At 44.4% G+C, this 22,516-nt stretch overlaps 1 protein-coding gene and 2 long non-coding RNA genes across 3 annotated transcripts in view; all 3 read left to right on the forward strand.

Moving 5' to 3' along the window:
• LOC105933761 (keratin-associated protein 5-4) overlaps positions 1-22,516 on the forward strand; it is a 52,332-nt gene that overhangs the window by 13,835 nt on the left and 15,981 nt on the right. The gene's annotated exons all lie outside the window — the stretch shown is intronic.
• Positions 4,835-5,418, forward strand: LOC118562965. The gene is made up of 3 exons (XR_004930920.1): positions 4,835-4,921; positions 5,018-5,152; positions 5,236-5,418. It is a non-coding gene; the product is annotated as an uncharacterized LOC118562965 (long non-coding RNA).
• LOC105933763 lies at positions 14,692-15,641 on the forward strand. Its single transcript, XR_002428813.2, has 3 exons — positions 14,692-15,146; positions 15,244-15,378; positions 15,461-15,641. It is a non-coding gene; the product is annotated as an uncharacterized LOC105933763 (long non-coding RNA).

The raw sequence follows: 22,516 nt of genomic DNA on the forward strand, positions 1-22,516 counted from the left end.
AGCTGAACTTGTTTTTGGGCATGACCTGCGTGGCCCGTTGGGGGTATTAAAGGAATAATTTGAATGTGGCACTTCCTCTCAACTCAGTGCTGCTAAATTTGTGACTAAGTGTAAAGAGAAGATGCATAAAGCAACTTCTCTGGCTAAGGAGGCTTTTGCTGCAGCCCAGACTAAGATGAAGCTAAGTTTTGACATGCGTACTGTTCACCGACAGTTCCATCCTGGGGACAGAGTGTCGGTGTTGTTACCCGTCGTTGGTTCTAGTATGGCTGCTCGTTTTTCTGGGCCCTACACAGTTCAGAGCCAAGTATCAGACTTAAATTATATAATTTCTACACCTGACCGCAGGAGGAAGACTCGATTATGCCACATTAATATGTTGAAGCCCTATTATGATAGATCTGAGGTGGCAGAAAAGCAAAGTGCTCTTAGGTCTGTATTAACCTCCTGCTGTATTCCTTGTGACATGCCAGAAGATGGATTGGTTTGGTCGCCAGAAGAGCACTCAGGAAGGTTGGGGAACTGAGTTCCTTGTGGATATTAAAGATCATCTGTTATACCTGGCTCCAGCTCAGCAGGATGACATATGTGCCCTGCTTCAAGGTTTCCCTTGTTTGTTTGGTGATGTTCCATCTAGAACTTGCATAATTGAACATGATATTGATGTGGGTGCTGCAGTTCCAGTGAAGCAACATGCTTATCGCTGCTCGTTAGAGAGACGGGAACAGATGAGAAAAGAAGTTTCCTACTTGCTGGAGAACGGACTGGCAAAGCCCAGTCATAGTCCATGGAGTTCTCCATGTTTGTTAACAGCAAAGGATGATGGTACTTTACGATTCTTTACTGATTTCCATAAAGTGAATGCAGTTACAGTGCCTGACTCTTTTCCTCTCCCTCGCATGGAGGATTGTATTGACAGTGTCGGTCCTGCTGCATTTATCACTAAGTTGGATCTGTTGAAGGGATACTGGCAAGTTCCTTTAACCGCGAGAGCCTCTGATATCTCTGCTTTTCTGACCCCTGACCATTTCCTTCAGTATACTGTTATGGCTTTTGGAATGAGAAATGCCCCTGCCACCTTCCAACGACTGATGCAGATGGTATTAGGAGATGTTCCCCACTGCAGAGTATACCTTGATGATGTGGTCATCTTCTCCAATGATTGGGATGAGCATGTTTCCATCTTGAAAACTGTGTTTCAACGGTTAGATGGAGCATCTCTCACACTTAACCTTGAAAAATGTGAATTTGGCAAGGCCATGGTTACTTACCTTGGCAAGAAAGTTGGCCTTGGGCAGGTGCGTCCAGTGGAGGCTAAGGTGGAGGCGATACTGGCATATCCTGTCCCCTTGACAAGACGTGATTTGAAACGTTTTCTAGGAATGGTTGTTTATTACCGATGTTTCTGTAAAAACTTTTCTATTGTGGTTACTCCCCTTACAGCTTTATGTAGTCCTGCAGTCCCTTTTGTGTGGACCAGTGAGTGTGAAGAGGCTTTCAACACAGCTAAATCTCTTCTCTGCAGTGCTCCAGTACTGGCTGCTCCTGATGTCACTAAGCCATTCAAGCTTGAAGTGGATGCCTGTGCTAAAGGTGCTGGTGCAGTACTACTTCAAGATGGTGAGGATGGGGTGTGCCATCCTGTAAGTTACTTTTCTGCTAAGTTCAAACCTCACCAGATGAATTATTCCACCATTGAAAAGAAAACTCTTGGAATGCTCTTGGCCTTACATCATTTTGAGGTGTATGTTGGTTCTTCGTCTCCAGTGACCGTGTTTACTGATCATAACCCTATTGTGTTCTTGGCACAGATGTATAATCATAACCAAAGGTTGATGCACTTGTCGTTGATGGTACAGCAATTTAACCTCATAATTAAGCACAAGAAGGGTTCGGAGAATGTGGTGGCAGATGCCTTATCCCGAGTGTATGGTTGATCCTAAAAGGTGAAGGTTGGTGTGCTGTTTAATATTGTTCTTGTTTGTGTTTCTCTCTTAGGGCTTGGATTTTATGGGAGGGGATGTTACATGCAGTGGTGGCTGCATGTAGGATCCCCCCCCCCCCCTTTCAGGTTGCTGCTGAGTTCTGGCAGGCTAATTAGGCCCAGCTGGTTTCACTCTGGTTCTTGATTATCAGAGTATAAGGCTAGCTGGGAAACTGATGTTCGTGGCCTCTTGGCCAATAGGGGGTTTTCAGCTGACGTCACGCTCACGTGACTACTCAGCGCGTCCGCCATATTGGGTGGCAGTCGTTTCGCACCGTTGACCTGCATTGTATGACGCCTTAGGCAGAATTGGAAGTGAACAATGGGGAAAACGTGTTTAATGGTTGGTTGCACGACCCGTGGAGGTGGAGATCAACGCTCTTTCTATCGCCTACCAGCCGTAATAGTGAATCAGTGTGAAAAAAACAAAACAGCTCTCTGAACAACACCGTCACCTATGGCTGACACGGATATCCAGGTCCGATTTGGACGGTGTTAAGCTGGAATACGCCAGAGTCTGCGGTGCTCACTTTGTCACAGGTAATTAACTGTTAAGTATTTAAAACATGTAAGAAGAATATATTAATAATAGGGCTTGGGCGTTATGACTTATTACTTTCCGCGGCTGCCATGTTGACTGCCTCCGCCGCCTCTACTGCCTATGACTACCGCGTACTGTACTCCCTCTCTCAGCCGTGTTTTAATTTGATTAATTTCACCTTAACTTGATTTCAACCATGGTAAACCGTTGCTGTATTGTGGGCTGTAACAGCGCAACACATGATCGCCATGGGAAAAACATAGAAACAGATTAATTTTCCACCGCTTTCCTGCCTGGAGGCGCAACCACGGAGAACAAGTATCAGAGATAACAAAGAGTCGTCGGCTCGCTTGGATCGCGGCTGTAAGTCGACCGAACATAACTTTCCACAATATCCCGATGTCAATGAGAGTGTGTTCTAAACCTTTGAAACACATAGCAGCTAGTTAAAAGTACATTACATGCGTGAGTGGTTGTTAGCACTGATGGTTAGCATGTGCCAGAGCCCGTCTGAGCGCAGCTTACCTTTGAACGAGTTGCTGTGTTCCCACTGTTTGCTGGCTTTATGATCTGCAGCTCCTACCGGCGCCAATACGGTAAATACAACTTAATTTTGCACTGGTCATTGTTCTGCTTAAATAATTAAAGCCGCGAGCGGCGTCGATCAGCCCTGCAGCCAAGCGCCTTCGCGCACCGCCGGCCGCCGGCCGTCAGCCACCGCAGAAGCATGCGACACATTTGCGTCGGATTGTTTACATTTTTACCATCTTATTAAAACTCACCCGTCCACGTATGATGGCGATTTCCTTCATGTACATAACTTCTACATCTCGTACCCAACCAGATGTGAACTGGTTGTGAGCCTCTAGATCCTTGTAAGCTCTCATTTCCTCAAGACTGTGCAGAGGGTTTTCACTGAACACCAGGTAATGCACTATGTCGCCGTGCTCTACATTTGGCCAATCATCTGGATTACGGCTAAACAAGGCACCGTGGAGGGCATAGGGGTCCATATGGTCGATCACGGAACATTTCCTCAGATATACGTCCTTATCTGGTCGCTCTAGCGTGCTGGTGTACTTATCCATTCGCGATACGATAATACGTGTACGACAACTAGAGATAAGGAAGTGTACCACCCAATATGGCGGACCGGAAGTTGGGCAGTGACGTCAGTGAAAACCCCCTATTGGGCAGCCTGTGTGCTGCAGCTTTATGGTGCTGTGTACGGTTACTAGTTGGTGGCTAGAGATCTTGGTTCTGGTGGTTACTCTCTCTCTTTTCTCAGGTTCCTAGTTTCCCCGATAAGACTTCTTCGGATTTGGTTCGAACAATAAAACTTAGAACGTTACCCTATTGGTTTGTCTTGTCCTTTTTTCCCCTGGTTTGTCCATTGTTACAGCCCCTCCCCTCTCTAATACCCCTAGACAGTTTTGGGGACGTAACAACTTATCATTTGCACATAACTTTTCTCTCTGTGGCTTTTATGCATCTCTTAGGAGCATTTTCTGAATTGTTATGATCAAAGGATTTTGTTCAAGACTTTGGCAGTAAACGCAGTAAACTCTTCTTTATACATCTTAATTCTATAAGAATACAACTAAAAAAAGTTTCGAGAAAGAGATTGAACAGAAGACACTACACATTTATAAATTAAATGAGCTTTCAGATTTTCACATACTATTGCAGCTTCTTTGTAAACCAGACCATAGTTTATGAGTAATCAAGATTCTTGCTTTACCTGTTTATACACATTAATCTTGAAATATAACAGCTCACTGCTGATCACTGTGACCTACAGTATCTGCAAAGTTTGCCCTTTATTTGTTTTATTTTAGTTTTTGTTTTTTTCGGGTTGTGTTTGTTCCCATATGTCCACAAGCAAGGACACCTTGACCACATCAAGAGCTGGATGTTTGTCATTAATTGGAAGGCAAATATTTTCAAGGCTAACTGTGATGACCTAAGGACCCAGCATCTTCTGCGTCATCAGACTGCAGCTTATTACCTGGGATATTTGTCCAGACAGCAGTGCAGGAGACCATTCCTGACTGAAAAACCAGCATGGGGACACAGAAGTTTCCAAAAGCTGTGGTGCTTCTATCATTGTCTTTACTTGCGGTCTCCAAATCAATTCTACTAAGGCCCGGCAAGTTTGTTGTTCTTTCAATTCTGTTTTGTTGTGAAAGATTTTTGTTTATCTGCTTACCGATGCAAGCCAGTCGCCAGACAAGCCCAGTAATGCTCTGACATCACTTGTCTTAAACCAGGTCACTGCCCAAAAGACTTCCTACCTATTGTGCCAGCAAAACCGTGTGTGCATGATGGAGACTGCAATGAAGGGGAGAAATGTTGTGTTTTTTATGGAAACCCAGTCTGTGCGCCTGCCCTTTTGTGTAAGTTACACTATGTAGCCGAGTGGCTGTCGGAAATGTAGTTAATCAGTAAATTGTTTCCAATTCTCACTGCAACAACTGTGTTTTTTTTTTCAGCCGACCAAGGGTGCCCGGTAATTGATCCATTAGATGGGATTTGTGCTGAACTCTGCAGCAGTGACAGGGACTGTCCAGTGGGTCAAATGTGCTGCTCCAATGGGTGCGGACATCAGTGCATTTCAACTGCACCCGGTGAGATATGAACAAACTGCCAAAATTTCTACTTTACTCTTTCCTAACAGCAAATAATTGTTACTTCAAATTGTGCTTTTCAGTGAAGCCCGGAAGATGTGGCAATCAGGTATTCACTCCCTGGTGTTATTTTTTCTGTAATCATGATGGTGACTGTCCAGGCGAAAAGAAGTGCTGTCCGACAACATGTGGCCGTGCGTGTAAACATCCTCATCCTCCTGCAAATGTTTAATACGAATCTGTCAAATAAAAATATCTACTAATTAGTTCACTGTCTGTGCTTATTTCTACATTATCATATTTTCAATGGACATCACAAACAACTTATTTTCTCTATAGCTGAAACCAAATATTTTATACTCTTAAACGACAAACACCCTCTGTTAAGCATAATATATAAAACTGTCAATGTTGACCGCTAAGAAACAGCTTTTAGGTCATATCAAGATTGATAATGCCTTCTAATGCCTGTCATGGTTTAAGTTGTCTCGCCTCTGGTTATTTTGTAGTTCACCCAGCTCTCCCTCCCACAGCCATTAGTCACCCACTGTAATTTGTCTTCATTCCCGTCACCTGTCAGGCTCCCTTTATAAACTCACCTCAGTTGTCTCCTCGTCACTGGCTCGTAGTGTTTTGTTGCTTCCCTTCATGTCTGCCTGCACCTGTTCCCCGTCTTGGTTCCCGGTCCGTCAAGTTTTGGTTTTGTTGGCTGCGCTGCTGGCTTCAGTCTCTCCGTCTTGGTCTTGGTCTCGTCCCTGGTCCTGCAGCAGCCCAGCTCCTCTCTGTCTCGTGGACTCTGTACCTGCCAGTCAGCTCCTGCATCATTCACCTCCGTCTGGTAACAACTCTGGTTCCTAATGTCACTACCATCCACCTGCAATAAACTCTCTTAAATCCTACTCTGTGTGTGCGTGCTGTGTCCGGGTTCACCCTCGGCAAAATCATGACAATGCCTCCTATGTTTCTAATGTGTGCTTGAGTTTTTATTTTTAGATCAGGGCATGATGTGTTGAGTATTTTAGGTCTTTTAGCCTGCTTCATGTTGCTAGACAGGTTCTATTTATGTGTTATCTTGATTTTACAAGACTGCCAGTAATCAGGCCTGAGAGTGGATAGTGAATGCTTTTCACAAAAAATGATTAATGTTTTAACAAACAGAGGCACATTTTCAAATAGGACCAGTTTGGCTTGGATAGGAATTTACTTTAAAATTAAATAACAATTTGAAAAAAACTTTTTGTATTTAATAAAGTTATGTGTGTCTAATATTAAATTACCCGAATGAGCCAGTAACAATTAGGAAGGGGTGAAAAAAAACCTCTAAAATAGCAAATGCACAATGGAAAAAAAAAAAAATCCCACAGAACTGTTGTTGAAACCTTTTTACTGGTGTTAACAAATGCGATGTTTGACTTTGGGGAATAAAACTTTCATCATCCAATCTTACAGAGTTGCCAAGAAAAAGACAAATGTCACTTTGACAATAGTCACTGCGCCTTAATGTGTCATTTTGTCTTGTCTCTTTTGGTATGGGGATATCACACAGAAACACAAGAGCAGCTCAATGGCAAAAACAGTTTTTAAGTAATTCAGAATTGTGTTAACTATGGAGCTAAAACAGTGACAGCATGTAATAACATTGAAAAGAGATTTGGCATTGTAAAATTACACACTGAAAGTCAAACATTGATACAAAGTAATAACTTATATTATTTAATGCTGCGGCTTTTTTTCAATAAAAGTTGTTTTGTCACTGCAGAGTTCCTTCAGCTACCATGTCACTACAAGCTGGCACTGTTTTGCCGTCAAGGGCGGGGCTAAATTAAAGGCCCCTTCAAGGGCTGTCCGTTTTTCCAGTACTTCTCATTTACCTGCAGTCTCTGGTTTAGCTCCATGTCACTACAATCATTAGCTGTATAAGCTAATGGAGATAATAATTCTGAAAATAATACCCTTTCTTCTGGTCGATCAGCGGTAATTACCGCCGGCTCATTGATTGTGTTGGTCCCAACACAATCAATGAGCCGCCCAACCAAATCCAATGCCATTATACCGGAGGTACCTAGACCGGCCGGTCATGTCACCCCCACAAAAAGACTCTTGTTTCTACCCCTGCCACAAAGGACGCACCTAGAAAACCAGTCAGTCCCCCACCAAGGCCACATGCTGCCTCCATGCCAGATGCCACACCCCATTCCTTGGAAGAGATAACCCCCTGGGGGGTCAGGTGTGGCTGACACTTCTGCGCTCCCTGGGAATAGGATGCAGGCTTCTGGTATTGAGGGTTAGGTTGGGCGGCCTTCATGCTGTGTGTGGGGAGGCGTGACCAGCCGGTCAGATCACCTCCGAGCTCATGGACGGAGTTGTCCCCCACTCCAGATGGATGGACTCGGTGGTGGGTATGCCCACTATGGGGGGTGCCCTAAAGTGGGCATATCAAACAGGGAACATGTGAATGTGACTGTGTACCTGTCTTTTTGTCAGGATGGGTTTTGGGTTGCCCCGTCTCCCAGGACATCTCATGTCTCCACTAAGTGTGGACCCCATCCCCACCTCCCTGGCTCCCCTCTGGTGGTTGACACCTTGATTGCTGGTGCATTGGTGGCAGTTATCCCCTTGTTACACATCTTGATTTGGTCCACAGACAGTGCTCAACAAACCACCTAGTGGTGAAATATGGCCCCTTTAACTTATTTACGTTGGGCATACTTAATTGTGGTACTTGTTACCAATTGAAGCATTTCATTTAAGTTGGAGCTGCATTTTCTTTTTAGAGTGTATGTATGAATTTCATTTTAGTAGGCTTATCAGAAATACATTTACTTAAAAAAGTCTGGAGATTTTTCAAGGAAGAAATTTGGGTAAGAAATGGCCAAGTCCCGTTTGAATAACTGTGCATATGCGCATGAACATCTTACCTGCTCTTCCACTCCTCACGTGACAAAAAAATTTCCAGATACAATCTGGTCTAGTTTCAATTCAATTCAATTCAATTCAATTCAATTCAATTCAATTCAATTTTATTTATATAGCGCCAAATCATGAAACATGTCATCTCAAGGCACTTTACAATGTCAAGTTCAATCATATTATACAGATTGGGTCAGATTATACAGATTGGTCAAAAATGTCCTATATAAGGAAACCAGTTGATTGCATCAAAGTCCCGACAAGCAGCATTCACTCCTGGGGAAGCGTAGAGCCACAGGAAGAGTCATCTGCATTGTACATGGCTTTGCTGCAATCCCTCATACTGAGCAAGCATGAAGCAACAGTGGGAAGAAAAACCACCCATTAGCGGGAAGGAAAAACCTCCGGCAGAACCGGGCTCAGTATGAACGGTTATCTGCCTCGACCGACTGGGGGTTACAGAAGACAGAACAGAGACACAACAAGAGAGACAAAAAAGCACAGAAGCACACATTGATCTAGTAATCTGTTCTACATTAGATGGTAGTAGCGAGTGAGCCGTCTTCTCTGGATGATGTCACAGTTAACAGAACGCCAGACCAGGTGTATCTACTATGAAGAGAAAAGAGAGAGAACAGAAAGTTAAAGCAGAAATGACAACACATAATGCATAATTGAAGAACAGTAGTACTCAATAGAGTGAGAAAATTAGATCCTGATATACTCCAGTAGCCTAAGCCTATAGCAGTAAAACTATAAAGGTAGCTGAGAGTAACATGAGCCACTAGTTATAATTTTTGTCAAAAAGAAAACTTTTAAGCCTAGTCTTAAAAGTAGACAGGGTGTCTGCCTCACGGACCAAAACTGGGAGTTGGTTCCACAGGAGAGGAGCCTGATAGCTAAAGGATCTGCCTCCCATTCTACTTTTAGAGACTCTAGGAACCACCAGCAGACCTGCAGTCTGAGAGCGAAGTGCTCTGTTAGGAACATACGGGGTAATCAGAGCTCTGATATATGATGGAGTTTGATTATTAAGGGCTTTATACGTTAGAAGAAGAATTTTAAATTCTATTCTTGATTTAACAGGAAGCCAATGAAGGGAAGCTAAAATTGGAGAAATATGATCCTGTTAGGATCGGAACTAGATGGAATCAGTGTTCAAACCAGACAAACAGTAAGTTCCGATAAACAGTTTATTCAACTGAAACGGGGCAATCAACTCCAACGTCAGCGGCAGGAAAACTAAGGACAGAGACAGTAGGTTAGTGACCACGTCTATCAGGAGATGATTGTTCAGAAACGTGACGGTCACTAACCTCAGCTCAATGTCCAGACTTGCTCCGGAGTCCGATGTAAAATCCCAGCCGGCTGGCTGTTTACGCTGCGCGGCGGTGGCCGCCCTGGGTGTCCCGGACGCTGGTGCGTCGGCAGTCGTCGGATGGTCGGAGACGTGGAGGGAAACAGTAGCAGGATGATCAAAAAAGGATAATCCGGAATCGGTGTCGGGGATGCGGTCCAAGGTCAGAGCCGGTTTGTCAGAAATCCGAAGAGGTGCGAGAGGATAATCCAAAACGTGGTCGGGTCACAGGTCCAAGGTACGGTACACAATCAAGCAGACAGAATGTAAGAGGACAGGCAGGCTCAGTGGTCGATAGACGGAACTGGTCGGGATCAGGAAATCAGACAAAGTATAAACGCTGGAAAATATCGCACCTAAGGCTTGAAAATAATCTGGCAATGCTGTCTGGTTTGGAAAGTGAATATATACTGTTCTAAGCAGGTGGAACAGGTGAGCTGTAATGAAAAACAGGGCGGAGTTAAACAGGTGTGTGGCATAGGTGATCAAACCAGACCTCAGTGATGAGATCTTGACAGATCCCTCTTGTTGATTTTCATCAGAACTCTTGCATCAGCATTTTGGATCAGCTGAAGGCTTTGAACTGCATTTTGTGGACTTCCTGATAGTAAAGAAATACAATAGTCCAGCCTTGAAGTAACAAATGCATGGACCAGTTTTTCAGCATCACTCCTGGACAGAATGTTTCTAATTTTGGCGATATTCCGGAGGTGAAAAAAGGAAACTGGAAACCTGTTTAATATGGGATTTAAATGACATGTCTTGGTCAAAAATAACACTAAGATTTTTATACTTTATTACCAGAGGCCAGGTTAATGCCACCCAGATTAAGTGATTGGTTAAGAAGTTTATTTTTTGAGGACTCTGGCCCAAAGATTACAACTTCGGTCTTGTCAGAATTTAGATGCAGGAAATTTAAAGTCATCCAGCTTTTGATGTCATCAAGACATGACTGCAGTCGAAGTAATTGATTGGATTCATCAGGATTTATGGATAAATATAGCTGAGTATCATCAGCATAACAGTGGAAATTAATCCCATGCTGTCTGATAATTTTGCCTATCGGAAGCATATATATAGTAAAGACAATTGGTCCAAGGACTGAACCCTGTGGTACTCCACAGGTGACCCTAGAGTTTGAGGAAGATTTATTATTAACATGAACAAATTGGAATCTGTCTGACAGATAAGATTTAAACCAGCCTAATGCTTTCCCCTTAATCCCTACAGTATGTTCAAGTCTTTGTAGGAGAATATTGTGATCAACTGTATCAAACGCAGCACTGAGATCTAACAGGACAAGTATAGACACAAGTCCATTATCAGTTTCTATTGTTTAAGGCTTTCCTTTTCTTCTGATAAATTGGTACGTAGTTTGCTTCATGCAAGTCTAAGCCATTTCCGAAGTATACATTGAGAGCAGCAGAGCTACAATGAACGGCTAACAGCGAAGCTAATAGGATCCAGTAACACTAGAAGTGAGCATGTGCGACCAGAAAGCAGGAACTAACGAGAACAGTACACACACATTGGCATTGGTCACATTGAAAATATGACAGTCCACTGCTGACCTGAAATTACTGTGACTTAACTGGAATGTTTTGTCATTGTTTGCTTTTGTTCCCTTATGTAAAGAAATGAGGACAGACTGACCACCTAAACAGCTGGACATGTTTGTCATCAATTAGAGGGCAATCTATTCAAGGGTAACTGTAATGACACCTGACCCAATATCTTCTGCGTCATCAGACTGCAGTTTATAACCTGGGATATGTGTCCAGACAGCAGTGCAGGAAGACATTCTTGACATAAAAATCAGCATGGTGACTAAGAAGTTTACAAAAGCTGTGGTGCTTTTACCATTGTCTTTAGTTGTGGTCGCTCAATCAATAACACTAAAACCTGGCAAGTGTGTTCTCATGTTAGTGTTTTTTTATATCTTTAGTAATCCAAACTATGTATTAAGCAAGTGCATTATTGATATCACATAATTTTTTTTAAACAAGGTAACTGCCCTAGAGATTTTTAACCTTTTGCACAAGCAAAACCGTGTGTGCATGACGGAGACTGCAATGACGGGGAGAAATGTTGTGTGTATGAAGGAACAGCTGGCTCTGCCCATGCTATTATGAGTAAGAGTTGCTAAATGGCTGTCAGAAATTCAGTTGGTCAGGGCATGAAATATCTCCGATACTCACTGCGATAATTGTATTTTCTTTAAGCTCAGCCAGATTGCCCATCACCAAATGGGTCAGTTGGGACATGTGCTCTCCTTTGAGAGCGTGACAGTGACTGCGGATACAACGAAAAGTGCTGCTTCAATGGGTGTGGGTACGAGTGCATGTCAACTGCACCAGGTGAGATATGAACAAACACCCAAGATTTTCAAATTGACTCCTGCCTAACTGCAATTTTTTTATTTTCATTTGGTGTTTCAGTGAAGCCAGGAACCTGTGGCCCTCCATTATTCACCCCCTGGTGTTATAGGTTCTGTGATTACGACAGTCAATGCCCAAACTCAAAGAAGTGCTGTCCAACGACATGTGGCCGTGTGTGCAGAGATCCTCGCCCTGTTGTTTAGTGCAGATTTAATAAAAAAACATTAAATTAAAAAAAAAGTCAACTAATTGTTTCGGTGTCTGTGCTAGTTTCTACTATGTGGCATTTTTTACTCAAACTATGTTTTTTTTCCTCAAATATACAGATGAAACCAGAAATATACATGTGCTATATAAAAAAAGATTATTTCTCACTGTCTAACAACATTTGAGAGAGACTTTTGTTTTAGATCATAAGTTTCTGGGCAGCTTTTGAAAGACATGCAGTCCTTGTATGCCCAAAGCAAGAGCTGTGTCCACATTCTTGGCACAAAGTCTGACCTAGTCCCAGTGTTTGTTAGTCTTTCCGAGGGCTGCCCCTTCGTACCAATCCTGTTTGTGGCGTTGATGGACATGATCTCAAGGCCTAATGGTAGAGAGGAGGGTGTCTGGTTTGGGAACCTCAGGATGCCATCTTTGCTTTTTGCGAACGATATTGTTCTGTTGGCTTCTTTGAACCGTGACCTCCTGTGTGCACCAGAGTGTGTGTCAAACATTGCTGATGGGATTCTGCTGAATCTGATGCCATGGTCCTCGACCGGAAAAAAGTGGATTGCCCCATCTGGGTTACTGGGGGTCAGTCTTTGCCTCAAGTGGAGGGGCAGTCAGTCTCTTAAAAGATGTGTTCAGCTGTATCACTTGCATCACCATGGCACAGAAGTAGTAAAAGTGGTAATGTTATATATATATATATATATATATATATATATATATATATATATATATATATATATATGTGCGTGTGTGTGTGTATGTGTACGTGTTATGAATATAAGGATCAATTTGTTAAATCTAAACATTGTGGTCTTCATTATTTCATAAAACCGTGTCACATGTGAAACTTTAAGAACAGACTTTTTGGTGGTAGTATTAAAGAGGTAAGGTAAAATTACTAATATGAGAAAAAGAAGACCTAGGACAATAAAGTAAAAAAAAAAAAAAAAGTGGTAATGTTATGAGGGAACATTTCCAGAATAGTAACAGTTTGCAGAATTATTTCACTCCTGGAGTAATAGGGCCAGGTTAGATTATTTTAATTATTTTTATTCTTTATGAGAATAAATTCAGGAGAATGAAGCTAAAGGGATACGATAATAAACGTGTAATATTACAAAAATAAAAATATTACGAATACAAAGTATATTCTGATATTAAAGTCCCTCTGATACTGTTTAAGTGAATGAGTAAGTGCAGATTTGCCACATTTAACATGGCGGACGCTCTGACGCATCATAACAGAGGTAGAACCCGCCCAACGACGCGTCTACGTATATGATGTCTATGCCGTGACCACTGAGTGGCCGTGACACAGACTGGAGACCTCGGGGAAGCTCCCGTCTGTGCTCCCGTCAGTGTCAGTCAGCGCGCACCATTTTAATGGTGAGTCAGAGTGTCAGTTTTGGGCCCGCCCTCTGTCCTGGGCCCGGGACAACTGACCCGTTTGTCCCCCCCCTGTCGGCGGACGTGATACCAACACCTGTTCAAATAAAGTTGTTTCAACTTGGGTTTTTTAGACTACTAAGGAAAAAAGCAATCCATACCAACCTGGCTCTATGTGAAAAAGTAATTGGCACCTGAACCTAATTGATTGTGCAACCCTTGGCATCAACAGCTGCCAAGCAGTTTTTGCAATAACTGGCAATCAGTCGACCATGACCTCTTTTTACTTCACACCGACAACAATGTTGTGCCAAAACAAAAGTTTTGCAAACTAACTAAAGTTAGTTAACTGACAGACTCCTTGTTATTTCCTATTTCTGTGCATGGTTTTGGTGAGTATTAAGGGTTTCCTGTTATTACAACAATGAATTTGAATGTCAACGTGTCTTGATTTGTCATGATCCTTTTGGAAATTATTAATTTTTTCTGAATTAACTGGAAACATTTTTATATCCATCACATCAACACACTCATTTCTTTAGTACTACTGTTCCTTGAGAAGCAGGCTTTAAACTGTAAAACAAGACTTAATATCCTCCTCAAACATGTTGCAAAACTTTGCTGAAAGATGCTCAGTCTGCAGGATTTTGTTACTATTATTCTTGTTTAACCATCCTGTTTTCTCAATTAATGCTGCATTTGCCTGCAAATGTTATCATAAAGAGTATAGTTGTATGCAGGAACTCTGAATTTAATTTTAAGAACGAATTCAATGCACATAATAATACAATACTCTATATATTCTGTAATTGACTGCAATTCAATAACAACACTTGTAGCAGCAGAAAAGCAGCACAAGATGCAATCCAAGTTTTTATCTTTCTCCTTTAACTGATCATATTATTAAGTAATTGATTTTGCACAAAATATATGAACGGCCTCTGTGGCATTAAAATACCAAGTCTGAGAGCCATTGAGGTTTGGATCCACTGCTATACATCACTTTTGCTGAATTTTGTCCAACTTTTCTATATAGTCTTGTTTTACTTACAGGATCAAGTACAAACGACCTGTTAAGTCAATGCCATAGGATCTCACTGTAAAGCCTTGATTTGATATTTTTCTATGAATACTTTTGGGCCCACCGCTGACCTAAATTCATTGTGACCTGTCTGAAATGTTTGCTCTTTATTTGTTTTGGTTTTTGCATTCTGTTTGTTCCCTTATGTTCAGAAACGAGGACAACGTGACCACATCGAGAGCTGGATGTTTGTCATTAATTAGAAGGCAAATATTTTCAAGGCTTACTGTGATGACCTAAGGACCCAGCATCTTCTGCGTCATCAGACTGCAGCTTATTACCTGGCATATATGTCCAGACAGCAGTGCAGGAGCGCATTCCTGACTGAAAAACCAGCATGGGGACACAGAAGTTTCCAAAAGCTGTGGTGCTTTTATCATTGTCTTTATTTGCAGTCTCCAAATCAATTCTACTAAGGCCTGGCAAGTTTGTTGTTCTTTCATTTCTGATTTGTTGTGAAAGATCTTTGTTCATCTGTTCGCTGATGCAAGCCAGTCACCAGACAAGCTCAGTAATGCTCTGATATCACCTGTCTTAAACCAGGTCACTGCCCAAAAGACTTCATTCCTATTGTGCCAGCAAAACCGTGTGTGCATGATGGAGACTGCGAAGAAGGGGAGAAATGTTGTGTTTATGACAGAAACCCTATCTGTGCCCCTGCTTTTTTCCGTAAGTTACAATACATAGCCAAGTGGCTGTTCATTAATGTAGTTCATTAGTAAACTAAGTGTTTGCAATTCTCACTGCAAAAACTATTTTCTTTCAGCCAACCAAGGGTGCCCCTTGACAGATGGGTTAATTGTGCTCTGTGCTGAACTCTGCAGCAGTGACAGTGACTGCTCAGTGGGTGAAATGTGCTGCTTTAATGGGTGCGGACATCAGTGCATGTCAACTGTACCAGGTGAGATGCAAACAAACTGCCACAATTTCGACTTTACTCTATCCTAACAGCTAATTATTTTTATGTTCATTTGGTGTTTCAGTGAAGTCAGGATGCTGTGGCCGTCAAGTTTTCACCCCCTGGTGTTATTCATTCTGTGGTCACGACAGTGACTGTTCAGGCGAAAAGAAGTGCTGTCCGACAACATGTGGCCGTGTGTGTAAAGATCCCATCTTTTTAAGAACTTGTTAATACAAATTTTTTGAATAAAAATATAAACTAAAGTTTTCATTGTCTGTGCTAATTTTTACATTATCACATTTTGTTTTTTTTCTCCTAGTGTCCTGTCTAGCAATGTGGCCATAAGAATTGTTGTCTTAATGCCAAATAGAGCTCAACACATTTGCTTTCACAAGTGGAGCAGTCAGCTTTTGACATAATGCTCCGCTTCATTCATGCATGGAAATAGCTTTATTGTGATTCATGCGGGAGGTCATCACATTATGTGGACAATGGGAAAGTACTAGAGTAAAGGAAGAACAAGAAGAGAAAAAAAAGAAAAGAGGTGAAAGAAAGAGGAGATAAAAGGGAGAGAGTGACAAAACGGCCTCAGTCTGCTTCATCACCTGCACCAGATATGTAAAAAGAATAGCACAACCAACAGATATAGTTTAACAGATACAATGGAGTAACACCTTAATATTATTGCTGAATTATATGTAATATTTAAACTAACATGTATAATGTGATAGCTGAGAGAAAGTAAATATTTAAATAAATAAATTATGGGCATTCTGTATAGAAGTGAACACTGAGTACCTGGAACCCAGCACCTGTAGATGTTTGTGAGAGTGCACTTGTGTATGTAAAATTTGTCCAAAAGAAAAAAGCTCAATAGTGGATGTGAAAATCCAAAGATCTGCCTCCACCGAGCACCGAGGTAGGCGCCAGGGGACCCCCCAAACCCCCATAGCACAGCGCCCTGGAGGGGCCAACACAGGAGATCTGTCGCCCCCCCCCCCCCCCCCCCCCCACCAAGGGAAGAGGAGAGACAACCCCGGGGAAATCCCCCTGCCGCCGCAATGCCGAAGCCCCAAGGAGCCGTGGGGGCGAGCCCGTGGGCTCCGCCGGCAGCCAGCTACGCTGAAGTGGAACTGGCCATGGGCCCCGGAGCACCCAGGCCCCAGGGGCCCCCTTCCCCATGGCGGGAGCCCCGACCGAGCCCCGGGGGGCCAGGCCCCGTAAAGCAGCTGCCAGGAATGAACCGGCACCCGCCCCGGTATCCGCCCCGAACCCGAGGGTCACCAATGCACCAGCTGGCCAAAGCGCTAGCCAGCGGAGGGGGGCAGAACGGGGGGGATGGGCTCCGCACCTAGCCGAGACTTGAGATGTTCTTTGGAGAGGGAGCAGCTCGGACCCGAACCTGGCAAGACAGAAAAAAATAAAAATAAAAAAACAATCTCATTCACACCTTCCCACCCTAGCGCCCCACTCACAACGCACTGGCTAAAAAAAACAAAAAAGAAAACACATGCCGTACACAAAGTGGGGTGTGGTTAAATTTTTGTAAATCCGCTAGTTTAGACGACACAGTAATACCCAAATATTTAATATTTCCTGATTGCAATTGCAAATCTAGAGGGTTCTGGAAAGAGAAATTAATTGCCAGTACCGTAGATTTAGACCAGTTTATAGAGTAATCTGATACTTTTGAGAAAGATTCTAGTAATCTAATTACTTGAGAAAGGGAAGTGTTTGAATGCTGTAGATAAAGTAATACATCATCAGCATAAAGACTAATCTTATGCTCTATTTTCATGCATTTTAAACCTTTGACAGCATTAGTTTGTCTGATTGTTGCTGCTAGAGGTTCGATAAAGATGGTAAAAAGTGATGGCGAAAGCGGGCATCTTTGCCTAGTGCCCCTCTGGAGACAAAAGCTGGAAGATGTTTGGTTATTTGTCTCGACACAGGCTGTTGGAGAACTGTATAAAATGTGTAACCAATTTATAAAAAAATTGCCAAAACCAAATTTATTTAGAGTAGCGAATAAAAAGTTCCAGTTTACTCGATCAAATGCTTTTTCTGCATCTAAAGACATTATATCAGTTTTAATATTTCTACTGTAGGAATAATCTATTAAATTAAGTAATCTGCGTGTGTTTGTGGATGACTGTCTTCCTCTGATAAAACCAGTTTGATCAGTGTGGATTATGAGAGGAGTGACTTTATCTAATCGTTTTGCAAAAGCTTTACAGATTATTTTAATATCCACATTAATTAAGGATATGGGACGATAACTGGTGGAAAACGTAGGATCTTTGCCTGGCTTAAGCAGAAGACTGATGATAGCAGAATTTATATTAGCTGGAAATCTGCCTTTTTCCTGAATTTCCTGCAACATTCTGTGGACGTTGAGGCTAGAATATTCCAGAACTCTTTATAAAACTCAGTAAGGAATCCATCTGGACCTGGAGCCTTTTTATTGGGCATGCTTTTTAGAGCTTCCTGGATTTCAACTGTAACTGCAATTATAGTAGTTTTTTCCTTATTTATTTTAAGCTGATTAGCTAAGAAGCTTCCTGACTTATTGCCATGTTAAAAAAATTCTATTCGAAGTCTTTGTATTAGAAACATTATTTTGGTCCGTCCGTCCGTTGTCTTCCGCTTATCCGGGGTCGGGTCGCGGGGGTAGCAGCTTCAGTAGGGAGGCCCAGACGTCCCTCTCCCCAGCCACTTGGGCCAGCTCCTCAGGAGGAATCCCAAGGCGTTCCCAGGCCAGCCGGGAGACATAGTCCCTCCAGCGTGTCCTGGGTCTTCCCCTGGGCCTCCTCCCGGTGGGACGTGCCCGGAACACCTCTCCAGGGAGGCGTCCAGGAGGCATCCTGACCAGATGCCCGAGCCACCTCAACTGGCTCCTCTCGACGTGGAGGAGCAGCGGCTCTACTCTGAGTCCTCCCCGGATGACTGAGCTCCTCACCCTATCTCTAAGGGAGAGCCCAGACACACTACGGAGAAAACTCATTTCAGCCGCTTGTATCCGGGATCTCGTTCTTTCGGTCACGACCCAAAGCTCGTGACCATAGATGAGGGTAGGAACGTAGATCGACCGGTAAATCGAGAGCTTCGCCTTTTGGCTCAGCTCTCTCTTCACCACAACGGATCGGTACAGCGCCCGCTTCACAGCAGACGCTGCACCAATCCGCCTGTCGATCTCCCGCTCCATCTTCCCCTCATTCGTGAACAAGACCTCAAGATACTTGAACTCCTCCACTAGGGGCAGGACATCCTCCCCAACCCGGAGAAGGCACTCTACCCTTTTCCGGTTCAAGACCATGGTCTCGGATTTGGAGGCACTGATTTTCATCCCGGCCGCTTCGCACTCGGCTGCGAACCGCTCCAGTGAGAGCTGTAGATCACGCCCTGATGAAGCCAATAGGACCACGTCATCCGCGAATAGCAGAGACGCAATCCTAAGGCCACCAAAGCGGATCCCCTCAACACCTTGGCTGCGCCTAGAAATTCTGTCCATAAAAGTTATGAACAGAATCGGTGACAAAGGGCAGCCTTGGCGGAGTCCAACTCTCACCGGAAACGAGTCCGACTTACTGCCGGCAATGCGGACCAGACTCTGACACCGGTCGTACAGAGACCTGACAGCCCTTATTAAAGGGTCCGGTACTCCATACTCCCGGAGTACCCCCCACAGGATCCCCCGGGGGACACGGTCGAATGCCTTCTCCAGATCCACAAAGCACATGTAGACTGGTTGGGCAAACTCCCATGCCCCCTCAAGAATCCTGCTGAGGGTATAGAGCTGGTCCAGTGTTCCACGGCCAGGACGAAAACCACACTGCTCTTCCTGAATCCGAGATTCGACTATCCGACGGACCCTCCTTTCCAGAACCCCTGAATAGACCTTACCAGGGAGGCTTAAGAGTGTGATTCCTCTGTAGTTGGAACACACCCTCCGGTCCCCCTTTTTAAATAGGGGGACCACCACCCCAGTCTGCCAATCCAGGGGAACTGCCCCGGATGTCCACGCAATGTTGCAGAGCCGCGTTAACCAACACAGCCCCACAACATCCAGAGCCTTAAGGTACTCAGGGCGAATCTCATCCACCCCCGGAGCCTTGCCACCGAGGAGCTTTTTAACAACCTCGGCAACCTCAGCACCAGAGATGGGAGAACCCGACCCAGAGTCCTCAGGCTCTGCTTCCTCAATGGAAGACGTGTTGGTGGGATTAAGGAGGTCTTCGAAGTATTCCACCCACCGACGCACGACGTCCCGAGTCGAGGTCAGCAGCACACCACCCCCACTGTAAACAGTGTTGGTACTGCACTGCTTCCCCCTCCTGAGACGCCGGATGGTGGACCAGAATCGCTTCGAAGCCGTACGGAAGTCTTTCTCCATGGCCTCTCCGAACTCTTCCCACGCCCGAGTTTTTGCCTCGGCGACCAGGCGAGCCGCCTGCCGCTTCGACTGCCGGTACACATCAGCTGCTTCCAGAGTCCCACAGGCCAAAAAAGCCCGATAGGACTCCTTCTTCAGCTTGACGGCTTCCCTCACCGCTGGTGTCCACCAGCGGGTTCGAGGGTTGCCGCCACGACATGCACCGACAACCTTGCGGCCACAGCTCCGACTAGCCGCCTCAGCAATAGAGGCGTGGAACATGGTCCATTCAGACTCAATGTCCCCCGCCTCCCTCGGGACGTGTTTAAAGTTCTCCCGGAGGTGGGAGTTAAAGCTCCGCCTCACAGGGGACTCCGCCAGACGTTCCCAGCAAACCCTCACAGTGCGTTTGGGCCTGCCCGGTCGGACCGGCTTCCTCCCCCGCCATCGGAGCCAACTCACCACCAGGTAGTGGTCGGTGGAGAGCTCCGCCCCTCTCTTCACCCGAGTGTCCAAGACATGCGGCCGCAGATCAGATGAAACGACAACAAAGTCGATCATTGAACTGCGACCTAGGGTGTCCTGGTGCCAAGAGCACATATGGACACCCTTATGCTTGAACATGGTGTTTGTGATGGACAATCCATGACGAGCACAGAAGTCCAACAACAAAACACCACTCGAGTTCAGATCAGGTGGGCCATTCCTCCCAACCACGCCCCTCCAGGTCCCACTGTCATTGCCCACGTGAGCGTTGAAGTCCCCCAGCAAAACGAGGGAGTCCCCAGGAGGGGCACTCTCCAGTACCCCTTCCAAGGACTCCAAAAAGGGTGGGTAATCAGAACTGCTGTTTGGCGCATAAACGCAAACAACAGTCAGAACCCGTCCCCCCACACGAATGCGGAGGGAGGCCACCCTCTCGTTCACCGGGGAAAACCCCAACGTGCAGGCACCGAGATGGGGGGCAACAAGTATGCCAACCCCAGCTCGGCACCTCTCACCATGGGCAACTCCAGAGTGGAAGAATGTCCAGCCCCTCTCAAGGAGACTGGTTCCGGAGCCAGAGCGGTGCGTCGAGGTGAGTCCGACTATCTCTAGTCGGAACCTCTCAACCTCGCGCACAAGCTCAGGCTCCTTCCCCACCAGAGAGGTGACATTCCACGTCCCAAGAGCCAGCTTCTGCAGCCGAGGATCGGAACGCCAAGGTCCCCGCCCTCCACTGCTACCCGTCACACATTGCACCCGACCCCTTTGGCCCCTCCGACAGGTGGTGAGCCCATCGGAAGGGGGACCCATGTCGCCTCTTCGGGCTGAGCCCGGCCGGGCTCCATGGGCAAAAGCCCGGCCACCAGACGCTCGCCAACGTGCCCCACCTCCAGGCCTGGCTCAGGAGTGGGGCCCCGGTGACCCGCGTCCGGGCGAGGGAACACGAGGTCCAATAATTGTATTCATCATAAGGGGCATTTTGGGCTGCACTTTGTCTGGTCCCTCACCTAGGACCTGTCTGCCTTGGGTGACCCTACTAGGGGCTTAAAGCCCCTGACAGCATAGCTCCTAGGATCATTGGGACACTCAAACCCCTCCACCACGGTAAGGTGGCAGCCCAGGGAGGGGCATTATTTTGGTTTTCAATATATTGGTTTAATTCTAATTTTACTTCACGGATTTTACCCAACTTTCCCTCTTCTTTAGAGGTTTCTAGTAACTTATGTTTTTCTTCTAATTCCTGAATCTTTTTGTTTTCTATCTTCTTTTTATGAGATGAGAATTAAATTATTTTACCTCTCATCAATGCTTTCCCTGCTTCCCATAGTATAGATGCTGATGTCCCTGGCAGATCATTGTATTCCAAGTATGAAGCCCACTGTTCTTTGAATTTTGTTTATAAATTCTTTATCTTTAAGCAGCGATGTATTTAATCTCCAGCTTTTGTTTTGTGGGGTTATTTTTTTGTTAATTAAGGTTAAAGTAACAGGAGCATGATCACTGACAGCAATAGGATGAATTACAGCCTCTGAAACGTCCAACAGCAGTAAGCTGCTGATTAAGAAATAGTCCAGACGAGAGTAAGAACGGTGAACATTTGAGAAAAAAGTATATTCCTTACTGTTAGGACGAAGAGATCGCCATGCATCCCATAGACCAAGATCACTCATGTATTGTTTGACTACGTTTAATGACTGCCAACTGCGCTGAGTCACTGTTGTTTTCAACCTGTCTGTATCGTCATTTAGACCAAAGTTGAAGACAACCCTAATAATTAGAGAACAATCCCTGTGTTTTGAAAGTGCATGGAAGAGTTTGTGGAAAAATGAGGGGTCATCAGCATTTGGACCATACTGATAACTTCTGGTTATGGATAGCTACTTTAACAAGAAAAAGCTGTTCCTGAGTAACAGCGAGTGAGAATGCTAATCTGCAGAATGATTTGAGCAGAAGATGCAGAAGATCCACGCAGAAGAGAAAAAATAGCTGAAAAACATTGAAGAATTTGAAAAATTTGAAGAATTTTAACAATTTGAAGTAATTTGTAGTAGTAGTATCAGTAGTAGTATCAGTAGTAGTAGTAGTAATAGTAGTTGTAGGATCAGTAGTAGTAGCAGTAGTGTCAGTAGTAATAGTATTAGTATCAGTAGTAGTAGTTTTAGTATCAGTAGTATCAGTTTTTCAAGAAATTTGAAGAATTAAAAAAAAAAAAATTTGAACAATTAGAACAATTAGAAGAATGGGAAGAATTTGAAGAATGTGAAGAATTTGAAGCAATTT

The sequence above is a fragment of the Fundulus heteroclitus genome, chromosome 1 (genome assembly GCF_011125445.2).
Source record: "Fundulus heteroclitus isolate FHET01 chromosome 1, MU-UCD_Fhet_4.1, whole genome shotgun sequence".
Lineage (NCBI taxonomy): Eukaryota > Metazoa > Chordata > Actinopteri > Cyprinodontiformes > Fundulidae > Fundulus > Fundulus heteroclitus.